The following is a 12219-nucleotide window of genomic DNA, read 5'->3' as shown; positions in this document are numbered from 1 at the left end:
GTCCCACTGACCTGCACTTGGAGCATATCCCACCACACCCCTCCCATCCATGAACCCGTCCAAGTGTTTCTTAAATGTTAAAAGTGACCCCGCATTAACCACTTTATCTGGCAGCTCATTCCACACACCCACCACTCTCTGCGTGAAGAAGCCCCCTCTAATATTCCCTTTAAACTTTTCTCCTTTCACCCTTCACCCATGCCCTCTGGTTTTTTTCTTCCCTGGCCTCAGTGGAAAAAGCCTGCTTGCATTCACTTTATCTATACTCATCAAAATCTTATACACCTCTATCAAATCTCCCCTCATTCTTCTATGCTCCAGGGAATAAATTCCTAACCTATTCAATCTCTCTCTGTAACTCAGCTTCTCAAGTCCCGGCAACATCAACGAGAACCTTCTCTGCACTCTTTCAACCTTATTTACATCCTTCCTGTAACTAGGTGACCAAAACTGTACACAATACTCTAAATTCGGCCTCACCAATGCCTTATATAACCTTACCATAACACTCCAACTCTTATACTCGATACTCCGATTTATCAAGGCCAATGTACCAAAAGCACTCTTTACGACCCTATCCACCTGTGATGTCACTTTTAGGGAACTCTGTACCTGTATTCCCAGATCCCTCTGTTCAACTGCACTCTTCAGAGTCCTACCATTCACACTGTCCACGGAGACTAACCTTACCAATCTCTTCAATAACAAATTTGCCCATTCCACTTTGATCCCGTGAACTCTGCCAGCAAATCAGTTCTTACCAACTCGCTATGCATCTCCCTCCAGAATGTCCATTAACTTACAATGAAACTATTAATGAACATTGTGAAAAACTGCATTAATATCACAGCCTTAACAGTGATGATGATCCTTTCCCCCAATTAGTCTCCATTCCTAGCAGCATCTTCCATCACTCGCCCATTAAGTCCATTATGGTGGTGTGGTGCTTATCCCAAGAAAATATATTGGCCTGACTCATTGTTTCTCTGGCATTGTCTTCTCTTTTGAGCAATTCTTGATAAGCAAGGTGGTGAAGGCCTATCAGGGGAAGGCGGGAACGTGGAATTGAGGTTACAATCAGGTCAACCATGATCTTATTGAATGGCAAAGCAGACACAAAAGGCCAAGTGGCCTACTCCTGCTCCTAATTCATTTATATACATGTATGAGTATCTCACCTTATTGCATCCTTTCAGCTCTTTGAAAGATCATTGCTCTGTACTGCCCTTCCAGATAGGATAAAAGTTTAACCATAGATTTCTTCATGATGTTGTCCACTCAGCCTCTGCAATAACTTCTCATTCACTGTAATTATGACCATCATTTCAACTCCCGTTTTCTTTCCCAAGTTGATTGCCCTCTCATCTTTATATAAATTACCCAATCCATATTCATGTCCACCCTCTTGACTCTCACTACTCCCAGAGATTCAATCACAGATAAATATTATGATGACAGGAGTGAGATCTACCTAAAATTGAGCTGTTTAAAGAGGATCTGTTTTTTTAAAAAACACAAAAACAGGAGAAAATACAATGATTGAAGAAGTAACAAGCTGTCTGGAATTGTAAATGAGGATTTTCTGGAATGTTCCTATCTAGATTGCACCACAGACCTACTCAGAGTTATTGCATGGAATTTCACACCTGGGATGTCAAGGTCAGTAAGAAGTCTCACAACATCAGGAAACAACATACTCCTGCTCCTATTTCTTATGTTCTTATGTTCTTATTATGTCCAACAGGTTTATTTGGTAGCAAAAGCCACTAGCTTGCAGAGAGCTTGCTGCAAGATCCACATCAAACAGGAATTCTTAAAAGGAAGGCTTTAAAAGAGCACAGTACCAGACTCTTAATCCATTTTAATTCTGTTAAGACAATGGAAACTGCTACCCAGTCAGTTACAACCCACTTGACACTCAAAATCCTTGGAGAAGGAAATTGCTCCATGTTCAGTTGGTTTCTACGATATCAAAATGCATCAAAGGGTTTCTGAGATGAAAGATCAAAAACTGTGACGACTTGGTCGACAACAACAGGTGACTGAGAGACAGGTTAATCAGATACCTCCATGTAAATAAACAAACAGGGGGTTTAAGGACTGGTTTTGCAGGAGAGAGAAATCAGTCATTGGAAAAGAACTGCTGGAAAAAAGCAGTACAGAATCCCCCTCTAAAGCTAAGTGTCTTCAGCCAAGTGCAAATGCCACAGCATTTAACAAATTGCAGCTCATGTACACAAAATGACACAATTGTATCTTAACTTTTATTTGGACTCTGTGATATCTGCGTGCTTGGTTACATCTTTTTTTCTCTTAGACTTACTCTTTGACACAAGAAAACCTGCTTTGAATTGCTTCTTAGCAACAAATAAATACATTGGCATTGGAAAAGGCATTCAAGGTGGCCGAAATATAGATCTTCACTCTTGTTCAACCAGTTGTTACCATAAGGCGATATCCAATCACTTACTGCTATCACTCCCCACTCACACCCAAACTCCACCACCAGAGGAAAAAAAAACTATTGTCCCGTTCATTTACAACTGAACTTTTAAAATCTCAGCTATCGAGCCTTTGGCCCTTTATCGCTACATTTCAGCAACTCATTTCCTACATCATATCCTCACGTCATCTTTGATGTCCCCACCCCCAATAAAACCTCACTGATTTTTCCCCTCAGTAAAGCCCTCATTTCTGCCTACTCAAGTTTTTGATCCAGAGACAGTGAAATAATGGTGATATAGTTCAAAGTCAAGATGGTGTGGGATATCGAGGATAACTTGCGGGTGGTAGTGGTCCCCTACATCTGCTGCCCTTGTCCTGTGAGGTGGTGGATAGGGTTCCAATCAAACAGCCTACTTCGTCCTGGGTGGTAAAGGCAAAATACAAAAGGTGCTAGATTCAGAAATCGAAAATGCTGGTGAAACTCAGCAGACTGACAACATCTGTGGAGAGTGAATAGAGCCAATGTTTTGAATTCAGCTGACTCTTTGAATTAAACTGACTAGTGCTCTGACAGAGCTATGATCTGACAAATGGTTATCCTGACCTGAAGCATTGGTTCTGTTCCCTCTCCACAGATGCAGTCTGACCTGCTGAGTTTTTCCAGCATTTTTCTGTTTTTGTTATGGATGGTATTATGCTTCTTGTCTGTTCTTGAAGCCGCATTCACCCAGCCAAGTGGACAGTATTCTCCATCACACTCTTGTGTCTTGTAGATGGTAGACAGCCTTTGGGAGTTAGGAGGAGAGTTACTCATTACATAATTCCCAGCCTATATCCTGCTTTTGTAGTTACAATATTTACATGGCTGATCCATTCAGTTTCTTGTCAATGGCAACCCCCAGGAAGTTGATAATGGGGGGCCGGATTTTGCAATAACAAAGCCATTGATTGTCGTGGGGAGACAGTTGGATTCCCTCTTATTGGAGATATGCATTGAATAAGTGCCAAGAGCTCATGGACTTCTTGGACATTCAGATCAGTCTGATCAGCAACTGCTGTCACGGCCCTTCACTCCACCAACCTGCCAGGTTAAACATTCTTTCATGCCTCTCCTCACCCTAGGTTTGAACTCACATCTTCGTCTAGTTTCTTGTCTGTCTCTCAAGCCCTCTGAGCTTATCTTGTTCATGAGACCCACCTCCTGCTCCCTCAGTTCTTTTCCCAGTAAACTGCTGATCACCCTATCTCCCCCATATTAGTTGATAGAGCAGATGGTTCTCTCTCTTGCTCCTTTATATCTTCTGCCATCATTGCTTTCCTCAAAAAAACGCATCTGACCCACCCCATCTCCAACTCTCTTTCCCCTCCAAAGTCCTAAACATGTTGTTGCCTCCTAAATCTGTTCAAATCTTTCCCGGACTCTACCATTTTAGTTCTGTGGAAGACGTGGAACGAAACCTGATTGGAGTCCGGGAAAGAAAAACAAAGAAGGAAAGTTTACCATTTTAGTTCTGTGGAAGACGTGGAACGAAACCTGATTGAACTTTCCTTCTTTGTTTTTCTTGACCAGTCTTCAGCGTTTGTCATGGTTGATCACACCATCCTATTCACAATGTCTCTCCACTGTCATCCACTTCGGTGGGAATACTCCCATCTAGTTCCATTTTTATTAAATTGTATCCAGAGAATCATTTTCAGTGCATCTCTTCTGGTTTCCGCATTGTTACATCAGTGTCCCCAACAGCTCAATCCATGTCCCCTCCTATTTCTGATTTACATGCTTTCCTATGGTGACATTATCTAAGGTATTGACAACACTCAGCTCCACCTCACCACCACCATGCTCAATACCGTCACAGGCAAAATTATCAGGCCACTTATCAGACAGCAGAAATCTCCTCCAATTAAACATTGTTTTCATTACACACTTCAAATTCCATTCCCTAAAACCCTCTCCCGACAACAATCTGAGATTAAGCCTTTCTGTTCATAGCCATGGTGTCACTTTTGATCCTGAAATGAAACTTTTGACTGTATTCCTGCCATGACTAAGAATGCCTATTTCCACTTCTATAACATCGCTCAACTATGTTCCTCTCAGCTCATCTGCTGCAAAAACCCTCATCCACAACTTCATTACCTCTAGCCCCCAGTATTCCAATGCACTCCTGGCTGATTGCCCACAGTCTACCCTCTGTAAACTTGAAGTCATCCAAGATTCTGCTGCCAGTGTTTTAACTCACAGCAAGTCCTATGCCGCTAACGTTCCTGTGTTTGCTTATCTACGCTGGCTCGCAGTCGAACAACATTTTGATTTTAAAATTTTCATCCTTGTTTTCAAATCCTTTCATGGCCTCAATCCCCTTCAGCTCCACAATCCTCCAAGATATCTGCACTCCTCCAATTCCATCCTCTTGTGCATTCCCAATTATAGTTCCACCATTGGTGACCATGCCTCCAGTTGCCTCGGCCCATCGCTTTAGAATTCTCTCCCTACATCTCGTTACCTTTACCTCGCTTTCCTCCTTTACTTCTTCAAACCTCCCTGTTTGATTACATTTCTGGTCAGTTTAGACCGCAAACCGCCTATTTCCATTTCTGTATAGGCTGATTACAGTATGGGGGACATGCACATCATTTTCAGTACGCTTACAAAAGTTCAACTTTACCACTTGCAACAGAATGGAAAAAGGAAGGAAATCACATAACAATCTTACTCAATTCAGGAAATGATCAATGAGTTAGAGCATGAGATAGACCTAAAGAGGTTTGCTACTCATGTGCAAGACACTGGCTTTTAAACGGGGATGCACAATGAAATTCAATCCTGTAAATTCCTTACATGCATGTTAGAAGAGTCATTGTAGCTTAAAATACTTATTCTGAAGTACATCATACAAGAAAATATGAAGTTATTTGGCTCGTCTAGTGTTTTTTATTCCCAGAGCTTTCAAACAATATTAGAATTTCACTTATTCTACAATTCATTTTGCAGCCCATCATTTCTCACTGAATAGCTACAACAATCTCCACATTAAATTAACATGGCATTTGATCCATAAAGAATATTTTGACAGCTCATATTCTCTTGATCAGTTTTCATAACCCAAGCTTTATGGAGCACAATGCAGATGAATGCTGTAATTCAACGAGAATTAGTGATGATATTTTAGTAGGCATTTCTGTCCTCATCAATAGATATATTTCTCAATAAGCTTTTGAAGTTTCGCCTTAATATATGGTACCTTCACGACTGAGATAAATAAAGAGAATGACCTCAAATTTAAGGTATTTTCCAAATATATGCTAACTGTAAAACTGTCAATTCAATTTATTACAACATGGAATCATAGAATAATTACACCACAAAAGGTGGCCATTCAGCCTGTCAAGTTTGTGTCAGTCTGTGGAACAAAAGATTAGCTAACTCCATCATATTGTACCCATTCCCACTTAGCCCATAAGCCCCGCAAAAATCTTTCCCTTCAGATGCCAATCCAGTTCCATTTTGAAAGCCATGATTGAACTTTCTTCAATGCCCTTTCAGGTAGTACATTCTGGATTTTAATCACTAGCTGTATAAAAGTAATCAAACTCTGAGCAGATTGATTAACATTGGAACAAGACAGATGCAAGAAGTATTGCATACAAGGTGCATTAGATCCTTCAAGAGACAGTCCTATCCACTCTGATCTATGCAGCCCATGACTCAACTCACCTAACCATCCACCTGCAAGCAGTGCCGATTTTAACCACTTTGCACCATCCCCCTATGCACTTTCCTTTATCCCTTTAAATATCTCCATGCTTCACAGCACAGATGCAAGGTTAAGGCCTGCCATTATGAATCAAGGTACTGCAATTTGGGTAGTCCAAAATCAACCAAGTCAGCATCTGGAGCTGAAACCAGGAAAGCAAGAATGGAATTTAACCACATTCCCTCATGCTATTGATGAAAATTAGCTTGTTTATGCCACTTGTACACTATTGCTAATCAGAACTCAATAACTAGACCAAGTCACAAATAATCAGATTTAAACTGCTCATGATCTCTGTTTTGGATTTATATACATTCAAATAGCGCTATATAAATTAGTTTGGGGCCAGAACACAGTTAAACTTTAAAGTAAGACATTTGTAGGGTTTTGCTCATACCTGGTGTGTTACCCGAGGTTGTAGGTTGACTGGATGTTGCAAGATGGGAAAACAGTGGGTTCAAATGGTTTCAAACTAGAAGCACAGATTTCAGAAATTATTTTGCGACTCCTTACTTTATCTAATTTCAAAACTTTATATTCTTGAACATGCTCTGCAACAAAATATTCAAACATGTGTAATTGTGTCAAAGGTATTACTCAAACTTTATTGCCACTGTCTGACTGCATAGAAATACGGTAGTATTTCTACTGAATTTGAAACTTAATTCTCTGCATAATAGAATACCAACATTTCATTAGTGCAAGTTAGAAAAACTTAGTAGCTGTATATTTTCTCCAAAAGAAAATTTACAGGAACCTTAAATGGCTATGAGAAACCTAAAATGTAGGCTTTTGGAAATATTTACAGCTCAGGCCTTACTAATTTCTGTTCTGTAAAAACATGAGGAATACAGCTTTCAGCATTTTCTTATATAAATCTGCATCATTGAATACAATTTCAGTGTTCAAAATATAGTTTTAAAAGTAGCTGAGTACTACTTGTCACTGAAAAAGCCTACTCAAACAGCTGCAAGAAAACATAGCAGTCAATGTGCACACAAACATCAATGAGAAAAACAACCAGATAAATTGTTTTGATGGTTTAGTTGAGGGAAGAATGTTGGACTAGAATCCTGAAGAACTCCCTGCTCTTCTTTCAGTAGTATCAAGTAATCTGTTTTAATTAAACCGTGTTTGCTGATTACCTCAAACAATAAAATGAACCACAAATTACTAATTTAATCCAGCAGCCTCAACAGAGGACCCAAATGTCAAATTCACAAATGCAGGACCACCTGAGGTCCCCAAGGTGCTGCTTGCAGAATGTGTATTTTTGATTATGAGGTTTGTGTGTCAATGTCTATAATGTGAACTAAAATTTGACAGTAGTCTCGAACTGCCTTTGTACTACACAAAGCCACACCAACATCACTAACTCCTGACAAATAAGTTTGCACAACTGACAGAAACACCAAAATAAATCTGCTGCATTATCGAGTACAAGAACACATTTTTCTTGTGCTGGTCTTATGCGATAAAGTGAATATGTGATCAATATGAAAGTGGTTTATTTGTTTTAGGATGACTGTATTTTTAATTGATAACTATTTAAAAGCCAGTGGTTACCAAGTCTGGTCCAAAGTGTAAATGGCACAGATCTAGCAGATTCCACATCCAAAGAAACTAGCTTCCTGTTAGAAATGAGATAGGAATGAAGATTTCTTTTTAAATCACTGCAAAAAAGTAATTTTTTCGACTGACTGCATTCCAGCCTCACTCCAACATTACAAAAGGACATCTGATTCAGCACAATTAGCATGTGGGTCCAACGTCATTTTTTTAAAAATAGGTCTTTGTCAGGGACACCTGCGTGGTTAAATAAATGAGATCCTGTCGCTTATCAAAAAATACACAACTGTAAAGACTGATTATTTTTAAACTTGAAAAGATATTTGTGGTATGCTACAATCAACAAAGTTAGTATAAAAAAGGAAGACTGTATGCTCTATGGTGCATGAATACAATCAGCCAATATAAAAGATTTTGAATCTGAATTAGTTGGTGCAACACTTGACTGCTTCCTGACTCAGTACAAAAGGGAGCCCTGGAAAAGAGTGCACATCTGACTTAGAAATGACAAGAGACATAGATAACATCAAGGCAATTGAAGCCACAATGTCTTTAGGGGATAGGCCCATGGAATAATTGTTTCAACATGGAAGGCAACCAGATAGACAATTTCAAAAGGTTACTGAGCTAGCAACCCAGAGGTCTGGACTAATAATCTGGTAAGAAGTCTGACAACACCAGGTTTAAGTCCAACCGATTTATTTGATAGCAAACTCACAAGCTTTCGAGGTTAAACTCTTCGTCAGGTGAATGGAGAGTTCTGGCCTCAGACAGAGCATATAAAGCACAGACAGTTTACAGATTATTGATTAGAATGGGAATCTTTACACCTAACCTGCTATTCAAGTCTTAAAGTGGCCGACAGTGAGTGGAAGGAGCACTGATCACAGGTTAACGCACACAGTCGCTGAGTAGAGACTGATAGCCAAGTCCTGCACACATGAGGACGGTCTCAACGGGGATCTTGGGTTCATGTCGCACTATCTGTAACCCCCGTGACTTGCCTGGGTTTGCAAAACCTCACTTACTGTGCTGTCTGGAGATAATACACATCTCCTTAACCTGTGACCAGTGCTCCTTCCACTCACATTGTCAGCCACTTTAAGACTTGAATAGCAGGTTAGGTGTAAAGATTCGCATTCTAATCAGTGATCTGTAAACTGTCTGTGCTTTATATGCTCTGTCTGAGGCCAGAACTCTCCATTCACCTGATAAAGAGTTTAACCTCAAAAGCTTGTGAGTTTACTATCAAATAAATCAGTCGGACTTAAACCTGGTGTTGTCAGACTTCTTACTGTGTTTACCCCAGTCCAACGCCAGCATCTCCACACCATGACTAATAATCTAGAGCAGGGTTTCCCAAACTGTGGAACCCCTCGTGACCTCCTAAGAGTACTGGGGAACTCCCAAGCATTCTCAGTATGTACGTCCCTTCCTTTGGCCGCAAAATAGGTGTGAACACAAATCAATTGTGAACAAGTCTTTCTAGTTTTTTAGGCATATATAAGGAATCAGGGAGAACGCACAGTCACAAAAAAAGTCTGCCAGCTGCATGGCACCTTCATAGAAACTCACCCTGCCATGACCCTTTAACATTAGGTTAAAGTCCAACATGTTTATTTGGTAGCAAACGCCACTTGCTTTCGGGGCTCTGCCCTTTCGTCAGATGAGTGGGGAGTTCTGATCACAAACAGGCCATATAAAGGCACACACTCAGTTGACAGAATACTGATTAGGATGCAAGTCTTTACAGCTAATCAAGTCTTAAAGGTGCAGACAAATCTGAGTGGAGATAGCATTAAGCATAGGTTAAAGAGATGTGTATTGTCTCCAGACAGGATAGTAAGTGAGCAACTCACTTTAAGACACCTTCACAGAAGAGTTAAGGATGGTAACTATATGCCAGTCTTATCAGTGATGCTCACATCCCTAGAAGGAATAAAACAAAATAAGTCAAGTTTTAACAGGGACTGAGTGAAAATAAAGACATTGTTTGGAGGCAAATTATTTAGCACCCTAGTCCAGGACACATGGAATACCCATAAATGTATATCACTGAACCAAACAGAATAGATATTTAGTTGTGACTAACAAACATAGATTTAATTAAAGATACAAATGAGTTGACATTTGCTCTATTCCACCAGAATACTGAAAAGATTGAACACCTTCAAGAAAAAGTCCATGGAGGCTTCTATACAAGATAAAAGGACTCATAATAGATGCATCCCTTGCAATGGACACTATTTATCAGAGGGTACTAAAAGAGATAATAATGCATACCAATCTCATGTCTTATGAGTTGATGAATGCTGAGGGGTTGCTGCTAGACTTAAAATAGGCTAACAATTCTAACCATTGCAGAATCAATGTGACAAACAGGCCCATCAATATCATATCAATATTAAGAATTTTTGATAAATCAGAAAATGGAAGTTCATAGAGATTCCAAGTTAGAAATTCCTGCTTCATCAACCTTCTCCACTTCTTTTACGCAAATCATATCCTAAATGTGAAATGGAAAGCCTTCCGACGTGATGAATCTAGACTTTAAAAAAAATTCTTTCGACAAATTTCTGTAGTAAGGGCTACTGTTTGTTTAAAGCAACGGGAATTGGTTTAATACTTGGAAATAGATTAAAAAAAATCAAAGAACATGTACTTGCTGGGGGAGTAATGTTCGGTGCAGTGCAAGTGGTGAGTAAGTGCGCCAGGAATCAGTTAGGGCTATTTAATGCATATCAACAATCTGGAACCGGAAGTTAATATTGTCAAATAAGAACATAAGAACATAAGAAATAGGAGCAGGAGTAGGCCATCTAGCCCTTCGAGCCTGCCCCGCCATTCAATAAGATCATGGCTGATCTGTCGTGGCTCAGTTCCACTTTCCCGCCCTCTCCCCATAACCCTTAATCCCTTCTCTTATCAAAAACCCATCAACCCGCTTCTTAAAAATATTTAGCGAGGCAGCCTCCACCACTTCAACGGGCAGAGAATTCCAGAGATTCACCACCCTTTGAGTGAAGAAGTTCCTCCTCAACTCCGTTCTAAACCGCCTCCCCTTTATCTTGAGGCTGTGCCCCCTAGTCCTACTGTCTTTTTTGAGCGGGAAGAGTCTCTCCACCTCTATCCTATCCATCCCATTCATCATCTTATACGTCTCAATGAGATCTCCCCTCATTCTTCTAAACTCTAACGAGTACAAGCCTAGTTTATTCAGCCTCTCCTCATAGCTCAATCCCCTCAACTCCGGTATCAGCCTAGTAAACCTCCTCTGCACTCCCTCCAGGGCCAAAATATCCTTGCGCAGGTGCTGCGCCCAAAACTGCACACAGTACTCCAGCTGCGGCCTCACCAATGCCCTATACAGCTGCAGCAAGACCTCCCTACTTTTATATTCAATCCCCCTCGCTATGAAGGCCAGCATCCCATTCGCCTTCCTGACCACCTGCTGCACCTGCAAGCTGGGTTTTTGCGACTCATGCACAAGGACCCCGAGGTCCCTCTGCACCGTTGCCTGCTGCAGTTTTTCGCCACGTAAGTAATAGTCCTTCCTACCATTCTTCCTACCGAAGTGGACCACCTCACACTTGCCAACATTAAATTCCATTTGCCATTTCCTGGCCCATTCGCCCAGCCTATCTAGATCCTTCTGCAGACTCTCCACACCCTCCGCACAATTTGCCGTTCCCCCAATCTTGGTGTCATCAGCAAATTTCGACACCCTGCACTCGGTTCCCTCCTCCAGATCATCTATATAAATGGTAAATAGCTGAGGCCCCAGCACCGACCCCTGGGGCACCCCACTAGTCACCATCCGCCAATCCGAATAGCACCCATTGACCCCCACTCTCTGCCTCCTATTTGACAACCAATCCTCTATCCACGCTAACACCCTACCCCCAACTCCATGTCCCCTGACCTTTTGCAATAACCTCTTGTGAGGTACCTTGTCAAACGCCTTCTGAAAATCCAGAAAGACCACATCCACCGGCTCTCCTCTATCCACTGCCCTAGACACATCCTCATAGAACTCCAGTAAATTTGTCAGACACGACTTCCCTTTAATGAAACCGTGTTGCGTCCGCCCTATCAAGCAATTCCCTTCAAGATGCCTCGCAATTTCCTGCTTAATGATGGATTCTAACATTTTACCTACCACAGACGTTAAACTAACCGGCCTATAATTCCCCGCCTTTTGCCTGGCACCCTTCTTAAACAACGGCGTAACATTAGCCGTTTTCCAATCTTCCGGCACTTCCCCAGAATCCAGCGACGTCTGGAAAATAACCACCAAGGCATCCACTATCACCTCCGCCATTTCTTTCAGAACCCTCGGATGCATTCCATCCGGTCCTGGGGACTTGTCCACAATCAGCCCCTCCAGTCTGTCGAGCACCACCTCTCTAGTAACAGTAATGTCATTAAGACCCTCCATTCCTACCAC

The 12219-nt window shown here is 41.2% G+C and overlaps 1 protein-coding gene across 9 annotated transcripts in view; it reads right to left on the bottom strand.

Annotated features, from left to right (window-relative positions):
• Nucleotides 1-12219, bottom strand: part of hdx (highly divergent homeobox) — a 110917-nt gene that overhangs the window by 76906 nt on the left and 21792 nt on the right. For 2 of the 9 annotated variants that reach the window (XM_080187372.1, XM_080187371.1), the window contains exons 2-3: nt 9632-9701; nt 6601-6675 (exon numbers count right to left, since the gene is read on the bottom strand). The exons of 6 other annotated variants lie outside the window; for them this stretch is intronic. The gene's annotated coding sequence lies outside the window, so the exon portion shown is untranslated. The remainder of the gene's footprint in view (nt 1-6600; nt 6676-9631; nt 9702-12219) is intronic. One more of the 9 variants, XM_080187373.1, reaches the window with a different exon arrangement.

Source organism: Carcharhinus amblyrhynchos, chromosome 4 (assembly GCF_965287045.1).
Source record: "Carcharhinus amblyrhynchos chromosome 4, sCarAmb.v2.hapA, whole genome shotgun sequence".
Classification (NCBI taxonomy): domain Eukaryota; kingdom Metazoa; phylum Chordata; class Chondrichthyes; order Carcharhiniformes; family Carcharhinidae; genus Carcharhinus; species Carcharhinus amblyrhynchos.
This window is presented reverse-complemented; position numbering and strand designations above follow the sequence as displayed.